The sequence below is a fragment of the Ammodytes marinus genome, assembly GCF_949987685.1.
Source record: "Ammodytes marinus genome assembly, chromosome: 6".
Classification (NCBI taxonomy): Eukaryota; Metazoa; Chordata; class Actinopteri; order Uranoscopiformes; family Ammodytidae; genus Ammodytes; species Ammodytes marinus.
The window spans coordinates 12,993,846-13,013,721 of NC_137235.1; positions in this window are offsets into that span (position 1 = coordinate 12,993,846).

The following is a 19,876-nucleotide window of genomic DNA, read 5'->3' on the forward strand; positions in this document are numbered from 1 at the left end:
TTGGCTCACCATTTTGACTACAACTCAGCACTGCGTCATTGATCTTGGCACTTCCGAAGAAAGGGAGGGACAAGTATAACTTTTATCTACATCAGCATGGACAACTAAACAAAACAAATGGCTGGATCTCTGAAATATTGCTGCACCTACAGAAAAAAGGAGAATGACAGCAGTATGCCTGACCACATGAGGGGTTTCATTTTTCACAGTCAAAGATTCTGAGCCTTTGAGCACTACGTGTACTAAAGTTGCTGTATGTGAGGGAAAGAAAAGCTGGATTGTTGAAAAAGGAGGACAGCCACGTACCCCTGAGCTATAACAAAAAATTAATACCAGCCAGAAGTCTAGCTATTTTGACCTGGTCAAAAAAAATGACATTAATGATAATTTGTGTTTGTATTGTATGCATGTACTGTATGTGTATTGATAACAACGATAAGCTAGCTTGCTGCTGTTCTTCCATACTCCCTGCAACCTTTAGTTAAAAAAGTATTGCTTATATTATTTCAAGATCTAGTTTTTTTCTGGGGAGCACTCGTGGCACAGTGGGTAAGAGTGCCCCGCCTCCCCGGGCCCAGGCACTGCAGCAGACCCGGGTTTGAATCCCTCTGTCTCCAAAAGTCTGTCTGATAGAGCAAAAATGCCCAAACAATATCTTAAAAAAATTAAAATCTAGTTTGTTCTGATCTGAAGCAGCTTTCATCTACCAGGTTAGCAAAACACTTTTAAAGCTATACTGTTCATATGCAGTGTTTCCCCTAGAATTATTTTTAGGCCCGGTGGTAAGAGCTGATCAAGAGTATGCGCGCCACGTGCGTACCAAATTTCTAGAAGAAATTGACCAAAACGAACCCCATTTAGGATGAGCCTCTTTTGACAGCCCGTTAAGAATGAGGGCATAGGGTTGTACTTTCACATTCAGTATGTTTGTACATGTGGTGTTTCTCACATGATTTTTAGATCCTGCTGGGTGAGAATGGACCTTCTAGGAGGGTCTGGGCGCATCCCCCTGCAGAAGAAACCTTATCCTTTTAAAGTTAAATGCATCAATCTGGTGCACTTTGAGAGGCAAAATCTGTTTAATTCTGTGCTCTGTAAACAACTGTCATATGTGCTGCCTATAACTATTTTCTGTAATAATTTGGAGACGCAAGCCATGTAAACTATTGAAGAAAAACACGTGGATTTCAATAAAAAACAATAAATACTCAGATCTAATATAGACAGGTCCTGTCTAGTACTAATTTCTGGAATAATCTGAATCACCTCACCTTGAAGCTAGCCTATTGAAAAAATGTCTTTATTTTGTATGCAAATAGCCTTGTTGAAGAAATTAATTAACATAGGCTACACATCATGATTAGCCTATCAACATGTGTGCTACATAAGGCAAATTCCCTATTCCGACCATTATATTTCATCTAGCCTATTTCTCAATTTAAAACATAAAAATAAAGTAGGCTAGGCCTAGCATTGAAAATACAAAAAAGTAAAGCTTGTAGGCCTACTATGGCCTGCTGTTTTCAAGATAACTTAAAAGTTAAAACAATAAATGAATTAATATGTCCCCTGAAAATAAATTAATGCTTTTCTGAGAATGCCAAAGGCAGTAGCAGTGTGGCACTTCTGTAAACTTACTGAAACGTGTGCATGCCGTTTTTTTCTGCGCTGTCTCTGCTGTTGATGCAGATTGGTTGTGTTGCCACGGCGACGTAGCGATTTTAACTTTCTAAGTTTTGCTCAGCACTTTTTCCTGTTCAACGTCCCTGTTACTGAGTCCTTAATATCTCCATAGAGCAGGTGCTGGTTTTATTTTCGCCACTAGTTCAACGTTTGCTTGCTAGTCATGCTCCTGCTCATTGGCTTCCGTGTCAAAAAGTGCGCACCGAATGCACACGCGCATCGCGCCGCGCGCAGACACACAGATCAGCTGATGGGATGATCAAACGAGAGGTTGTAAAGACAGGCGCACACGAGGGGTAGACCGACACTGCCGCGCAGACGCTCGCAAATGATTATTACGGAATCAATGAAAAATTGAATCAAAAAATAAATAAAATAGGCCCTACATTTATTTTATTTTTTTTATTCAAGCTGCTGTTGGCCTGGCGGGGGGTCCCATTGGCCTGGCGGCCCCACCAGGCCTGTATAATGGTAGGGGAAACACTGATATGTGCATTTCCTAAATGGATGAAACACAGCTCCTTGCGCACAAGTTCTCAGAGTGACATTAATATATAGAAAAACGTCTCTCCTGACGGCAGTCCTCGTGGGAATCACACACATGGTTGTTGTGGATGGGATTGCAATAATTAATCTGCACAAGCAATTAACAAAAATATCACTTCATCTCCCCCTAGAGAAATGGATCAAATACCAATGAGGTTTCATTCTTATGTAGTTGTGTTTGACTATATTTCACATGGCATGGTATTGTTTTTCTTTTACCTACGCACGGCTTTGACCTCACTTCTCCGTGGGATTAAACACTTAACTCACATTGAATTCTGCTTTTGATGTGTTGATGTTGTATGATACTGGATTGTAGATGAGCTTATTTACAGATATAGGGGAGAACGGGGGAATCTGAGGCATTGGGTAATGTGAGCCACCCCCTGTATCTAGGCAAAGGAAAACATTTTTGGTCATGTGGGATATATGTTTTCAAGCCCCTCTCATTTCCCCATGGCCCTGACAGAGAGGACCTCATGGTGCTGTGGTTAGCATTTTTTTTTCACCAAAATAGGTATTTTGCATGTAAAAGTAAATTTTCTTGCTGTCAACTTAAAGCTCACATATTATGCACTTTGCTGTCAATTTTATATGGTCTAAGTAGTCCCTAATACTTATTTTTTTAGATGTTTTCTGAAAAACCCGTTCAGATCATTTATTGTAGCAAGCCTCTATACCCTGATTGTCCTCTGGTCTCAGGATGACCTATATTTGTGCGATCTGGCTGGCCCCTCCCACCTCTCTGCCGGGCTTTCTTTATATGTCCATGGGGCTCTCCCACCGTCTCTGCCGTGCTCTCGCGATACTAGAGAGACACTGCGTGACTGCGAACACAGTGTTTACCTGGCCGGAGCTAAGCCATACTTTGAACAGTTTGACATGACCTGACATGATTAAAACCAGTGAAAACAGTAGCTTCAAAGTTTGATTTCTACAGGAATATCTTCCCATCCTTTGTCATGTTAAAAACGAGTCATTTTCAGACTGCTGTGGGGAATATAAACAGCGTGTTATGAGCAAAACTTGGTGCTACAACCGAAGCTACATGGGCGCTGTTACGACCCTGGTCGTATGTTCTTCGTTTTGTTTTGTTCTGTGCTGGTTTCCTTTTGTTTTCTTCTGAGAGTGGTTTGTGGGAGTGAGACCTCTTGTGTGTGAGTGAGCTTTTCGGTGCAGGTGCGGGTGATTGGCTCCTAAGTGGCGGAAGGTGATTGGCCCACTGTCAGCCTCCGGGCATTCAAAGGCTCTGCCAGATCACTCAGCCGGTGGCATAGTTGGCAGCAGCAGCACTCGCGGTTTCCCGAACCTTTCTATGATTTTTGTCATGTGTTAATTATTATTCAGTTGTGAGAGTTTGTCTCTTGGTTTTGTTAATGTTTAGGTTAGGGTTTGCTCGTGCTTTTGTTTCCAGTTAGGTTGTTTTGGCGTTAACTCACCCTGAAGATTATTGCTGTTTCTGTTCCATTACTGCTCAGTTCAAAATAAATTACCATTTATTTTACTTTAGAAAAGTTGTTGTGTGGTGGTTTGGGGATCGGGGAGTGGGATTGTAGCATTTGTGTTGTGCCTCTGGGTTCCCCTAGACTGGGGCATAACAGGCGCTAACGCTAAAAATAGGACTCAGACGATAAAATAAACTAAAAATACCACTTAAATCAGTGAAAGAAATATCTTCAAAGTTGACTTCCACACTATTAAGTTCCAATCCTTTGTCCTGTTAAAAACCAGGCATTTCCAGACTGGTGTGGGTAATAGACTTATGTTTTTATGAGCAAAAGCTGATTGCTTGTCTCAAAGCTAGCTCGGAAGCTACCGGCTAAAAATACCACACAAATCAGTGAAAAAATATCTTCAAAGTTGACTTCCACACTATTAAGTTCCAACCCTTTGTCCTGTTAAAAACTACGCATTTCCAGACTGGTGTGGGTAATAGAATTATGTTGTTATGAGCAAAAGCTGAATGCTTGTCCCAAAGCTAAATAGCATACACCAGTCAGGCAAAAATACCAATAAAAACATTTCTTTCAGTTTCACTGTTTGAAAAAACCCACAAGTAGCTTCCTATCCGTTGTGTTATTAAAAACGAGGCATAGACTGCTGTGGTTAAGATAAATTAGTGGAGTATGAGCACAAGCATTCTGCGTTGGTGTATGTAACATTCAGGCTGTCGGCTACTATGGGCATCTTGTCGCTTAGCGGGGAAAGCAACATGGCTGTCGCTCGGAAAATTTTCTAGAGGATCTCGGGGCCGTGGAACAATAAGAAATGGGGGGTGGGGTTATCATAGACTACTGCACGGTGAACATTTCTGGTTACTAATGGGGGGGGGGCATGGACATATACAGAAAATATGGGGATGTGGCTGTGCAGTTTATGACGTCATAAACCGCGAGAATTATGAACGGATTATATTGGGGGGATGGGTGGGGGTTTCAGAAAGGGCGAGTGAGAAAAGGAGAGTGTTATTTTTTTGATATTTTGGCAGTCTCTAGGCACACCGTGGACCCATGGATATGTTGGAACACATTTAAAAAGTGCATTTAGCATAATATGTGACCTTTAATCAACTGTTGTGCCAAAGCAAATGTATTCACTTAGAAAAACTTATATCATACGTGTTGATGAACTACCAACATATAAAAACCATGTGATGATATTAGCTAAAGATTAGCCTGAGATGCCAAGTTAGGTAGTTTTTTCTCAAATTGTGGTGGTGGGGGAAAGTGAGCCAAATGCTGTGGGGGAGTGTCTCACTTTCCCCCACAATGAGGCACAAGTTAAGTTTAGTCTTAAACATATTTAATGTAATATTACATAACATATGTTTTATTTTAATGTCATACACATTGTAGAAAAGCCATCATGCCAAGGAAATACACCAGGAAGACGACCTGGGGCAACCACACGGAAAGAGCACCTTCTCATCTTTCCCTGTAACCTTCAGGGCTGGAATGTAGAGTAGGCCTAGTTGTAGAGTATGACAGGCTGATGTTATAATCCAGTTGGGTCTTCTCCTGTGTTCTGAGTCCCAGGCTGTTCTCGCTGGTTCTGATTTTCCTATGCTTTGACCCCCAGACACAAGCTGGCTCTAACGCGCCCCACACACATCCTGCGTCTACCTCTGGAGCGCGTCGCGTTACCTTACTGCTGCCTCTCTCGGACTTTTCTCGGACACACATGCAACGTCTCAGCAGCTGCTGCTGCAGCGCTGCTTCTAAAAGCCCTATCTTTCTACATAGAGTTTTCATAGATAATTCCCATTAAAAATGAAGTTCTTTCATGTCATCTATGATGCATATGATTTATATTGAGTCTGGACAGTAATCCGTGCGCCCCATTGCCATTTTTTTTCTTTTTTTTTGCCATATTTTCGCTTGTTGGAAGTTTTATTTTGAAGGGGACACACCAGGAAATGGTGAAACTACAGCGAAAGCTGCCAGTATGAAGTCAATATGACTCTCAGCAGAGTATTTCAAAAATCACTTTACTGATTTATACGGGAGAGAGAGAGGGGGGTGTGGTCGGGGAAGAAGAAGGCCGTAGACACAGATAGAGCAACGGAAAACTGTTGCGCTCATCATGATCTTTTTTATTTCTTCACTATATTGGATCTCTATATGTGTCATTTATCCAAAAATGAAATGCCAGAACTAATTGAAAATTAGGTTTTAAATCCCTCGGATTTTGATTGCACAATTAAATCGTGAAATAAAGGGATTATTCGCGTATACGACTGAGGGATATTTTATTTTGAAATAAACACACCGGGTAAACGTGTAACTAGAGTGAATGCTGCTGGTATGACTGTCAACAGAGTATTTCTCTATCAGTTAAAGCACAGAGACGCGAGAGAGACGCGCTGCTCTCAGAAAAAAATAGGCGAGCCTCCTGAGGTGAAGGGGAGCGTCGCTGCAGACGTGCCTCCGACGCGCCTCAGCAGTGCGTCTGAGGTTGGATGTGTGCTCGCTCTACGTTGATTTCACAGTCTGTGACTAAAAGTCAGACGCAGACGCGAGGTAGACGCGCAGTAGAGGTAGGATGTGTGTGGGGCGCGTTAGGCTGTGTCTTGATTCAGGTATTGCATGGGTATTGCAGCCTACGAAGGCTGCATTTGAAGACCGATTGCGTCATAGCGGCGCGCAAAGGCTGTCCCGTTTGCAAGGCTCCTTGCAAGGCTCCTCATATGCGGTCGTGAAATGCAGCCTTCGTTTCACGGTTTTGAAGGCTGCATCAGATGGATCCTTCGCGGCCCAACATATCCCAAGATTCATTGCGTTTTTTTCAGAGATGGCATAAAATAAAATAAGAAATAACAAAACAGCAACGTGTTGCTCCATCTTCTTAACTTTTATCTTCCTTTCTTTTTTTCTTGTACTTTTTTTTCTTTTCGTCTGGTAGACAACTTATTTTTCTTTTTTCCTCCGTTGACAGGGCTGTCTCCGTTGGCAGCAATCAGGGTTGCTAGGCAGCACAGGAGCGGCGAGTCGTCACGCAAGGTAACGGCTTGTTACGTAAACCGGAAATGCTCGTAAACCGAGACCTGCAGAGACCGTCTCATTTAACAAGGCTCGTTGGCCTTAAAACCGGCCTTAAAATCGGCCTTCATAGGCTATAGCCTTCATAGACCGCGAGACTGCGTCCTACCAAGGCTGTAACCCCTGAATCAAGACACAGCCTAAGGGTCCTGTGTTCTGACCCCCAGACTGTGTTCTAATCTAACTGGTTCTATCTTTCATTTGAATCTTATTAAAACCTTTTGAATTATAATATGTTGTATTTGATTTTGTTCAGAGTTACTTTAAAGTGTTTAGAAAATGTGCTTTGCTTAATTGACCAAACCCCATCATTATTTTACTAGTCCAACATTAGTTCTGGAATGTGTGGCTAGCTTTCAGGATTGTAACTGTTACAATATGTGTTGTTATAGTAGTTTCAGAGTGGAAAAAGTAAGTGGATCAGTTTACCCCCTTGATTTTTCTGGTCTGTCTCAGTTTACCCCACAGCTGGGGTAAAGTCAGCCACATGACCAAATTTTTTAAAACAATCATATTTTCACTGCCCTTTGTCTTGAAAAAATTCTGCTAATGCCCATTTCTAGGAAACATCCTGAATTAATGGGAAATGTGTAAATTTGAGTGATAAATCATTTTAGCTCGCTTAGAGGGGAGCAAATGTAAAAAGTGGCTCAGATTACCCCGTTCTCCCCTATATACAACAATTGACTCTGATGCCAAGTGTCAGGATTTGAAAAATGAGATAATCATGTGTAAACACACAGAAGGGTGTTCTGTGATCTAGTGTTTTATGACCAAAAAGCTTAAGGTTAGCCCAACGTTAGCTAGCTGCTTACCTAATTCTCTCACGTCATGATGTTGTCATCCACATTATGCTCATTTCATTCACAAACCTAACCAAACCACAAACCAGTCAAAAACCTTTTCAGCTGCAAACACAATTTTGGTTTGAGTTATTTTTTTCAAGCCTTGGAAACTCAACAGTAGCCTTGTAAAATATAATGGCATATCCTCTTCTTGCAGTTAGGGTAATCTTACATCAGTCACGCCAACTAATCATTATTAGTTGACTTTTTCCAAAATGTAAATCAATTACAAAAAGTATAACAGAATCTTATAAATATTAAATGGGAGTTGATTGGCCACAATGTTCATTTAGGGTGTATTCACACATGCCATGTTTAGTTCGGTTGAAACAAACTCGGATGCACTTCTGCCTTCGGTGCGCATCTTTCAGGCAGGTGTGAATACAGCAATCACACTCGGGTGCGGACCAAACAAACGCTCCGAGACCCAGCTGAAGAGGTAGTCTCGGTGCGTTTCCAAACGCACTCTGCTGCAGTTCGTTTGTGATGTGAATTTGTTCGGACTCGATCCGACCGAAATGCAGGAGGCACTGTGCCTTTTCTTTTTTTTCTTTTTTAATAAATAGCCGTCAGCTTCACATTATGGGAAAGTGTTGTTGTCGCCATTGTTAGGACGATAAGTTGTGGTTTGACCGGGAGCCCAGAACAATATATTACATTTGATCGAGAGGACGCGTAAAAATGCTGAATGTGTTCAGCGATCAGATGAAGGAGAGGGGAGCATCTCCCGCACAGTGCCAACAGGTTCACGCTGCGCAAGAAGTGTGTGTTTTTATTTTGCTTCCCATGTACGGGACCGTCAATACTATCCCCGTGTCAGTTTGGAGCTGAACTGCGCCGACCCAGCTGATACACAGCTTAATCAGCTGAGTGTCAGCCTATTCTTCTCGCGTGACGCGCGTCCAGCACCAAAAATACAGTAAAAATTATGTTTCACATCATAGGCTACAAGCCACATATTGTGGCATTGACATAGGGCTACACATTATAACCATATGAAACAACAATAAGTTGATGTTTTTCCTCTTTATTTATAGGTTAAATGTAGGACCTTTTATTATATCAATGATATATTTCGCAGTTTTAACTTCATGCTTCCTGTTTCTCTCCACCCCAGAATGTCTGTCCAATGAATGAATGACCTCAGATCACGTGTGGTTTTGCTTCGTAATGCTGGTTCACTTGCAAAAGGGGCAATATGAAAGTGGACCACACCAAACAAAAAAAATCAAAACTCTATTTGGTCTGGACCAAAGCAAGTGCACTAGCGGACTTTCCCAGTGTGAATACACCCTTAGAGTCAACACGGGCCAATGGGACACATTGTCAGTAGCTTTGTAAAAGATCTAATCAAATTGTCTTTAGAAACACACTTGGCTATAGTTACATTTATGAAGTGGTGTTCAGTTTGCATCTGTAAGCTGCTTCAGTAAAGTGATTGGCAAGTGACAACAGCCACTTTTGCTGGTTTGTTTGGCCACCATCAGACAAAAAAAGAATACCACGCACAAATACTCACCTCTTCAAAAAGCTCTTGTAAGTAGGTTTTCATGAATTGATACTGGCACATCTGTCTATACGTGTCTATTATAGCATACAGTGCAGGTGTCCTACAGGTGTAAACAATTTGTATGGAGTGTCTTGGTGACACCTTACTTGTGTTAATCAGCACATATGCATTGAGTTATTCCAGGAATGAATACTAATAACCCTCCAAGTAGGGCTGGGCGATATATCGAATGTATGCGATGTATCGCGAGATGTTCTCCACGGGATGTTTAAAATGACCCTATCGCGACCATCGAATACAAATTGGCACGTAATGGGTTTTTTTTGCCGCCGCCGCCACCGGCAAACTCGCTGGTGTTCGCTTCTCTCCCTCACAGACTCGCATGCATTGGCAACTCACTCACTCACTCCCCCCTCCCAACCAGAGTCTCCTGGGCGCGCACCTGTGACGTAGTCTGCAGTGCGCGCTGTGTGTGCTTACTTTTATCGCTATGTGAAAACAACGAGAGGGGGAGAAAAAAAGACGAGAGGGCTCTTGTTGCCTTATGACAGCCGAACGAGCGGGTGGAGGGGGGCACGCATGACGGCGATGGTGGCCGTTGTTCACGTTTATGAGAAGAAGGCTACACAGGCGAACGACTGGGCGCGTATGAAAGCATTAGCGGCCGCTGTACACAGCACAGCCTGCCCTGGTCCTTGTGAGAGGAAGGCTCTACACAGGCGAAAGAACGGGGGAGGCGGGCGCGCATGACAGCATAAGCGGCCGCTGTACAGAGCCTGGTCCTTATAAGAGGAAGGCGAACGAGCTCCGGGGGGCGGATTACTCCGACTTCATGGAGAGTTTTTGGTCCAACGTCACACAACCACGGCATCACATTTATTACTGGCAGCCTCTTATAATAGGTCCATGTAAGCACCAAGGGAGTTGCACACCGTTTATTAACTAGAAGTCTATGTAAAGTAGGCTACATTTGCGAGTATTTTTTATAAAATAAAACGTAGACTACTATTATGTTTACTATTATATTATGGAGCAAAACCTGTTCTGCATTTACAATGTGGCTGCTATCTTCAGGGGGTTAGTGGTGATAAACAATTAGTAAGTGGTTGTAATGAGTCATAATTAGTGTTCTCAGTTTACAGATTAACAGAAGATGGAAAAACACAAAACTGTTTCCAAATAAAATAATGCTGGATCCATTGTATGGGAGTGGAAGGATGTGGAATAATCAATACAATGTGCAAACTCTTTGCCATGTGCAAGTTTCAAATTGTTCAAATAGAAAGTACTAACGAATATAAACAAGATGTTGTTTCATGTAGCCTAATGCATCGTTAGTGCAGACACATTTTGCAGGGACTATTTAAATCATATTACTGGTGTGATGTTATGCAAAAAAATAAATTAAATTGAGCATTTAGGATGTGCTCTAGAGGAGATTTGAAATATATCGAGATATACAGTATATCGTGTATCGAGATATAGTAAAAAAATATCAAGATATTGATTTTAGCCCATATCGCCCAGCCCTACCTCCAAGTATTATAAAGTAGTTTATATTGATTCACAAACACGTGTTTACTCAGAATAAGCAGGTGTTGGGCCTTATGTCAGTGCCCCAGTTTGCCTGTCGGAGCATTCTGTTAGGGAGGAGTGGTTTCTCTATAACTTTCTATTAACATAACATTATTCAGGGCTGCTAATTAACCTGACAAATGTAATGGATGTTACTCCGTAGGTAAAATAGAGATGTTACCTTGGCCTCACAAGTCTGCACAAGTTGCCAGCGCACTTCAGATACTGCTTACAAATCAATTTGAAGGAAGGACTCTAGCATTGTGAAGCACCTGGAACCAGATAGGAGTGATTTGCTCAGACAGTAAATGGATGATTTTAGCAAAGCTGATGGACGAAAATGTTGTGTTTTTTTTTAACTCCCACTGCACAGTGAGATTTTCACATAAAGTGTTGCACATTTCTCATCAAAATAAGATTGCTGAGGGAGCATTAAACAACTCAGTGTTTAAAAGCTGCCTCCACAATTCTATTATTCATATTCGTTTAAATGAAGAGTGGGTTAAGGCCAGGACACACCGGGCTGATAATCGGGTGTCAGACATCGTCGAAGAGTCTGGAGGGGGCAGGGACACAAATCTGGTTGGTGTGTTCGGTGACGTCGGCCGTCGTAGATGCATTCTCTCCGTTATAATGACAGCCTACGTTATGACAACACCCTACTTAAAGAAGATCTGGGACAGATGTGATTGGTTCCACAATAAGAAGAAAACTCAGTAAAAATGGCTTTCATGGGAGGGTTGCTGAAGAAGCCGCTGCTCTCAAAAAAGAACAAAACTGCTTGTCACAACTTTGCCAGAGAGCACCTGGAGATACCTGAAGTCTTATTCTGTGGACAGATCAGTCCAAAATGTAACTGTTTGGTCATAACCAAAACCGCCATGTTTGGGCAAAAATGCAACTCTGCCTACCACTAAGAGGACCTTCTCCCAAGTGAAGAATGGTGGTGTCAAATTGTCTGCAAATCTCCAGATGTAATGTTTGGGTTGGCTTTTACCTGAAAAATCACTTTTCTTGTGGCGATTGAGGATATTTTTTAAGGAAGTCCACTTCTAGGCAGATGTCAAGTCACTCTTCAAGCTCTCCATTTGTAGATGATTGGAGATGGAGCTCAAATTTTTTTTATATGAATTTATAGCTGTTGTTGTTAATTCTCTTTCTGGGTTTGGTGGTATGGTGGGATGAAAGAAGAGGACAGCTGACGCAGTCGAGGAGGTTTTCCAAGGAACAATTCTCTTTATTTTAAAACAACAAGCTCACACTGCAGTCAAAACGAAGCCAAATGAGAAGTCAGTATTTTAGCCAAATTAAAACAGAGGAAGATACAGAGGTCTAGCTAGTAGAGAGTTCCTTGTCCGATAGAAAAAAACCTGCCCTATAGTGTTTGGTGGCTGTTTTAACCTTAGGTCTACGTAAGCTGATTGGCTATTAAAATCAACGGTAACACTTTAGTTCGATAGTCCACAGTTGACACTCAACAAGCCATCAGTTGATACGCAGTTGCATGTCAACAGTGAATGAGTTTACATATCTCAACAGATAAGTAACATGAATTCAACTAACTGTAAGTTAACTATAAGTTGCACTATTAGTAGATGATTAGTTGATATTCAACAAAGCTTGTTCAACAGATAAAAAAACAAGGATTCAACTAACTGTCTGTTAACTATAGGTTGCACTATTAGCAGATGTTTAGTTGATATTCAACAGTGAGTAAGTTGATACATATTTAGAATGCATTCAACTGTCGGTTAACTATAAGTTGCATGTTTAGTAGATGTTGTTTTGTACACGTAGCATGCATTCAACTAACTGTCAGTTAACTATTAGTTGCATTATTAGTAGATGGTTAGTTGATATTTAACAGTGAGTTAGTTGATACTTAACAAAGCTTGTCATCAAATATGTAACATGCATTCAACTAAGTGTTAGTTAACTATACGATCATTTTATTTTGTTAATTTATTTTTACAAATACAGTCTGCAACAGACATTGTACTTTTTATTACATGTTCTTTACAAATATTCAACTATCAGTTGAGTGTCAACTTCTAGTAAGTTGACTATCAACTGCTGTTATCAACCAATTCTCAACTTACGTTTCATATGGATCAACTTTCCCCCACTCACAAGGAACACATCTAATGAATGAACATTCAACCCTCTGTTGATCATATATGTTCATTGTAAAATAAAGATGAGAATGTTTTATCAATCAATAGGCACCCTGTGTAGGTGACTACCTGTTGATTGTCATATGACTGTCGACAAACTATCAGTCAATATTCAACTTAGCATAAGTAGACAGGTCTTGGGACTGTCAAATTAAAGTGAAAACAGTTCAGTGTCTACACACTATTAACAGAGCAAAACAGAGAAAATAGTTGATTCTCAACAAACTATCAGTCGACGTTCAACTAAGCATTAGTAGAGAGGTCTTAGGACTGTCAAATTAAAGTGAAAACAGTTTAGTGTCTGTAGACACTCTACAAACTAGTAACAGTAGAAAATAGAGACAAGTTTTGCTCAACTGATGAGTAACACTGGATGACCCCAAAGTAAAGTTAAAAAATATATAGGCAGCATGTCTGAACAGGAAAGAACATTTATTTGAAGTAAATTTAACTTTTTTCAGTAGTTACACAACATGTAGGTACACAGCAAGTACCATCAATACCTCTAAAAAAGACAATAAAACTAATGCATGTATTTATTTAGGTGTCACTTAGGCAATTGTTTAACGACAGATCGTCCAAAAATTGACATTCAAAAAGCTCAGTAAAGTGTACCATAACACCCAGTACCACTAGTTATGATATTGAGCAAACATATGTAATATATAACATCAGTTCTCATGAAACGCTTTGTTATGGTATGAAAAAGATATGTAATTTTGTTATGGACCAGAATATTTGAAGCTCCTATAGCTCGGGAGAAAATGGATTAATAGCAATGGTGAAACAAGACACACTGATTCAGCAGTTAGGTTTGACAAGTAAATGTAAAATACTTATTTTCTACTCTCTCTTCCTTGAAGTGTATGTCATTGTTGATTCTCAGTAAAACATAAAAAAAACACAACAGTGCAATTTTTTTCATTATGGACTCAAGATAAAACAACTTAATTATCACTCTCCTGTGACCAACCACTAGTTTAACCTGGTCCTGCCACTGTTATTTGAATGAGCACATTTGAATAATTTTTCGCTCTCTTTAGATCCAGTTGTTGGGTTAATAGCCACTCCAGGCCTGCTGTACTCCTCTTCAATTGAAGCAGTCGGGCTGAAGAATCCAGGAATCTTGTCCTATCACCCAGTTGATGAACATAGAAAGAAATGATCTGAGAATTACCACAAAATAGTTCAAATGCATTTTGATTTCCTTTATCTAAATCATTATAGCATTGTGGTTCCACATTAAAACACATAATGCTTTATATTGCTTTAATAAAATATATTTGGTACCCTAATCAAATAAAATTCTCACTGAACCTTGTACAGATTGAAATTATTTTTTAATTAAAGAAACATGTAATCTCTATGACCATTCTACACAACACCACATGCATAGACTCAGTTTTTGCTCACTTTAGACTGAAATAGCAATGTGCACTTTGAATGTGGAACATGCACACATTTATTCAAATACAGTTTAGTGTCTATAAACACACTTTATTTAGACAGATACTTGTGAAGCTAGGCAGCGCTAGGCTCATGCTAACGTTGCTAATATAGCTAGCGCGCTAGGCGCGGCGCTAATGCTAACGTGGCTATGCTAGCGGGAGGCCGCGTCGCTAATATATATGACATTATTCTTACATACACAAAAAGATATCTCACAAATACCTCAGTTAACTCACCAATTATTCCCTTTGGCCAATGGCAGCATACTTGTGACCACCACGGGTCTTTAGTGTGAAATGGATGGGTTGGTCAAGCTGGCTTTTAGCACATAGCTTTACTGTCCAGGCACACATCCATTTTTTAGCTGCCCAGGTCAGTAAAACGAGCCCTCTCTGTCTCGAAAAAGCCCTAACCACGCTGGGGCAGTTCAAGTGCTTGAAAAAGGTGGGTAATCGTAATGTCGATCATATTATCACCTTCCCAAAGTTTAAATACATATTTATAGATGTATCTATGTTTTTTTATATAATTGTTAATATCAGCAATGGCTGTATAAACCTCTCAAGATTAGAGGACCTAAATAGGCCTACATAGAGTGGTGTGCAATACAATGAGAACGTATAGTGGTTACTGATAAATAACTATAACCTGTAGGACATTATTGATAATATTGTGAGCAGAAATTATATGAAAAAAATATATATTGATCTATCAATGTGTATTTTAAACTTTGGGAAGGTGAAAATATGTTTGGAGAGACTTTATTTAGGAAACATATTTAATTTCTAACTGTATCGACATTACGATTTCCCACTTTTTTCAAGCACTTGAACTCCCCCAGCTTGGTTGGTAAGGGCTGTTTAAGCGAGAGGTCTCGTTCTTTACTGGCAGCTAAAGAGAATGTTGTGTGTCTGGTCAGTAAAAGCAGCAGCTATATGCTAAAGACCGCTTGACCAACCAATCCATCTCACACTGAAGACCCGTGGTGGTCACAAGTATGCTGCCATTGGCCAAAGGGAATAATTGGTGAGTTAACTGAGGTATTTGTGAGATATCCTTTTGTGTATGTAAGAATAATGTCATATATATTAGCGACGCGGCCTCCCGCTAGCATAGCCACGTTAGCATTAGCGCCGCGCCTAGCGCGCTAGCTATATTAGCAACGTTAGCATGAGCCTAGCGCTGCCTAGCTTCACAAGTATCTGTCTAAATAAAGTGTGTTTATAGACACTAAACTGTATTTGAATAAATGTGTGCATGTTCCACATTCAAAGTGCACATTGCTATTTCAGTCTAAAGTGAGCAAAAACTGAGTCTATGCATGTGGTGTTGTGTAGAATGGTCAGAGATTACATGTTTCTTTAATTAAAAAATAATTTCAATCTGTACAAGGTTCAGTGAGAATTTTATTTGATTAGGGTACCAAATATATTTTATTAAAGCAATATAAAGCATTATGTGTTTTAATGTGGAACCACAATGCTATAATGATTTAGATAAAGGAAATCAAAATGCATTTGAACTATTTTGTGGTAATTCTCAGATCATTTCTTTCTATGTTCATCAACTGGGTGATAGGACAAGATTCCTGGATTCTTCAGCCCGACTGCTTCAATTGAAGAGGAGTACAGCAGGCCTGGAGTGGCTAGTAACCCAACAACTGGATCTAAAGAGAGCGAAAAATTATTCAAATGTGCTCATTCAAATAACAGTGGCAGGACCAGGTTAAACTAGTGGTTGGTCACAGGAGAGTGATAATTAAGTTGTTTTATCTTGAGTCCATAATGAAAAAAATTGCACTGTTGTGTTTTTTTTATGTTTTACTGAGAATCAACAATGACATACACTTCAAGGAAGAGAGAGTAGAAAATAAGTATTTTACATTTACTTGTCAAACCTAACTGCTGAATCAGTGTGTCTTGTTTCACCATTGCTGTTAATCCATTTTCTCCCGAGCTACTAGGAGCTTCAGATATTCTGGTCCATAACAAAATTATATATCTTTTTCTTACCATAACAAAGCGTTTCATGAGAACTGATGTTATATATTACATATGTTTGCTCAATATCATAACTAGTGGTACTGGGTGTTATGGTACACTTTACTGAGCTTTTTGAATGTCAATTTTTGGACGATCTGTCGTTAAACAATTGCCTAAGTGACACCTAAATAAATACATGCATTAGTTTTATTGTCTTTTTTAGAGGTATTGATGGTACTTGCTGTGTACCTACATGTTGTGTAACTACTGAAAAAAGTTAAATTTACTTCAAATAAATGTTCTTTCCTGTTCAGATATGCTGCCTATATATTTTTTAACTTTACTTTGGGGTCATCCAGTGTTACTCATCAGTTGAGCAAAACTTGTCTCTATTTTTCTACTGTTACTAGTTTGTAGAGTGTCTACAGACACTAAACTGTTTTCACTTTAATTTGACAGTCCTAAGACCTCTCTACTAATGCTTAGTTGAACGTCGACTGATAGTTTGTTGAGAATCAACTATTTTCTCTGTTTTGCTCTGTTAATAGTGTGTAGACACTAAACTGTTTTCACTTTAATTTGACAGTCCCAAGACCTGTCTACTTATGGTAAGTTGAATATTGACTGATAGTTTGTCGACAGTCATATGACAATCAACAGGTAGTCACCTACACAGGGTGCCTATTGATTGATAAAACATTCTCATCTTTATTTTACAATGAACATATATGATCAACAGAGGGTTGAATGTTCATTCATTAGATGTGTTCCTTGTGAGTGGGGGAAAGTTGATCCATATGAAACGTAAGTTGAGAATTGGTTGATAACAGCAGTTGATAGTCAACTTACTAGAAGTTGACACTCAACTGATAGTTGAATATTTGTAAAGAACATGTAATAAAAAGTACAATGTCTGTTGCAGACTGTATTTGTAAAAATAAATTAACAAAATAAAAAGATCGTATAGTTAACTAACACTTGGTTGAATGTATGTTACATATTTGATGACAAGCTTTGTTAAGTATCAACTAACTCACTGTTAAATATCAACTAACCATCTACTAATAATGCAACTAATAGTTAACTGACAGTTAGTTGAATGCATGCTACGTGTACAAAACAACATCTACTAAACATGCAACTTATAGTTAACTGACAGTTGAATGCATTCTAAATATGTATCAACTTACTCACTGTTGAATATCAACTAAACATCTACTAATAGTGCAACCTATAGTTAACAGACAGTTAGTTGAATCCTTGTTTCTTTATCTGTTGAACAAGCTCTGTTGAATATCAACTAATCATCTACTAATAGTGCAACTTATAGTTAACTTACAGTTAGTTGAATTCATGTTACTTATCTGTTGAGATATGTAAACTCATTCACTGTTGACATGCAACTGCGTATCAACTGATGGCTTGTTGAGTGTCAACTGTGGACTATCAAACTAAAGTGTTACCAAATCGACAACTATGGCCTTCCCATTCTAACTTATTGCAAGCCTATCCTTAAGAGGGCATTTACAGAAATCCTTAGCTAAAATGGGTATCCAGTTTGGAGCACCGGAGGAGACTTCTACTGAGGACTAACTGACCATGTTTGGACCGTGGCCATTAACTTATTCCGTGCGTTCCCAGATTCTGGAGTAAACACACCAGACTGAGCCAATCTGGACCATAAAACAGTCATCCTAGTGTCTGCTTTAACTTAAACACAGATAAGATGATTTACAGAAGCTCAGTCTCCCAGCCAACCGTCCCACATTCCTATCGAATGGGGGTTGGTAAGTATCTTGAGTCAGTCTACAGAAATGTGTTAGGAAAATAATACACCACACTGTCCCCAGACAAATGTGCAACATCAAAACTCTATTCCTGAGATCCTCTGAGATTGTTTTCCCCTTTTAGCATGTCTGACCTGTATGGGTTCACTTTGGTGAGCCTAAACTGACCTGGTTTTATCTCTGTTTTATCTAGTGCCACCCAATTTCTTCCCTAAAGAGCTCTCATTACATTGGTCTATTTCATCAATCAATTTGGCCCACCTGATTGTGTTAACCTGCTCGATTTAAGCAATGCAGCTCAGGGTTCACAAACCTTTGCACATACAACAGTTGGCAAATAATTTATTTTATGTCTTTTAGTTTTAACAATTAATTTCTGGAAAAGAAAAATGTTGAATTGATAAACAAACATCTCTTATTTCATATAAAAAATACTGGTATTGATAAAAATGAATAAATAATGGTAAAAATAAATACAACTCCAAAAGGTTCAAGGGGTTCACAAACTTTTCACACAGCACTGTATCTCTGGTAGAGTTTGAGCTTGTCCTGGTACATATAAACCCAGGACCTGCTGCTGGAAACAGACCTGGTAGGGGTGCTTGCATTTGGGAACATTTTGGCCAGGCCTGTATCTATTGAGTCCAGTTGGGCATAGGCCAAAGTGATATGGGGCTGCTTCCACGAGGGACAATCATCAACAGGCTTATTTATTGCAATAGGCTGCAGAACAATGCCTTTGCTACCATGAATGGATGGATAGCTTTTAAATCTACTGTAATGTGTGTAATCAATTATGGATGATTATTCAACAGTCAATTACATAGAGCTGGGTTTCGGTGCATCCTTCATGTGTCTTTGGACGTCATTCAACCTTCTATTTAAAATGGTTCATTTATAAACGGTTCAAATAATGACATTTTTTTTTCTGTTGAATGACTCATACTGACATTGTTGTTTTGTCCAATGTTCAAATTTGTAACGATATTATTATACAGGAACATTCTCTCCAGTGTTTTCCTCTGTGAGTTACAAATGTAAGTTAGGACTTTGATACAAAAAGGCAGTACCTTTTGGAACAGCTAGAATTGTGTTGTGATACATGTTCTTCTTTACAAAAGGCAAGGTAAGCTAATTTCTACATTTGTTGTGGCATAAGACAGACATGGGGGACTCGAATCACATGACTCGAGTCGCAAATTTGAGGACTTGAGACTTGCTTGACTAACACTGATAAAAGACTCGACTTGACTTAGACTTGAGACAGATGACTCGAAATGACTTGAATTTTTAAAAGTTAGATTACGTTAGAAATTATGTTTTATTTTGAAACATGATCGGGTGATTTTACAGTGCAATGCACGCAGCGTGCTGCACGGACAAACAGCGTCAGTAGGTCAACACAGGAGCAGCAGTTATGGAGGCGGCTAGACCTTTCTTTATATGTCCATGGGCTAGACCAAGAATAATTCAAGTGATCCTCCCACACGCTTATAACCCAATCACAGTAAATATGTAGCGCCTTCTTCCCTTCCCTTTTCACGTTGTAACGGCCCCGGGAAGTCTTGTAAAAGAAAACTAAAGTAACAAGCGTTTCCTGCAGCGCTGCTGCCTTGATAACGCACGCTTCCTTATCGAGCGCCCTACCTCCACGGACTGTAGGCTTTATAAAAGCATCTCTGTAAGACAAAACAGCATGCAGTTTGACCTTCCACGTTCACCGGCTCCTCCCGACAGCTCACAGCCGCCGCCCCCACACCGACAGCACAGCAAACGGCCCGTTATGA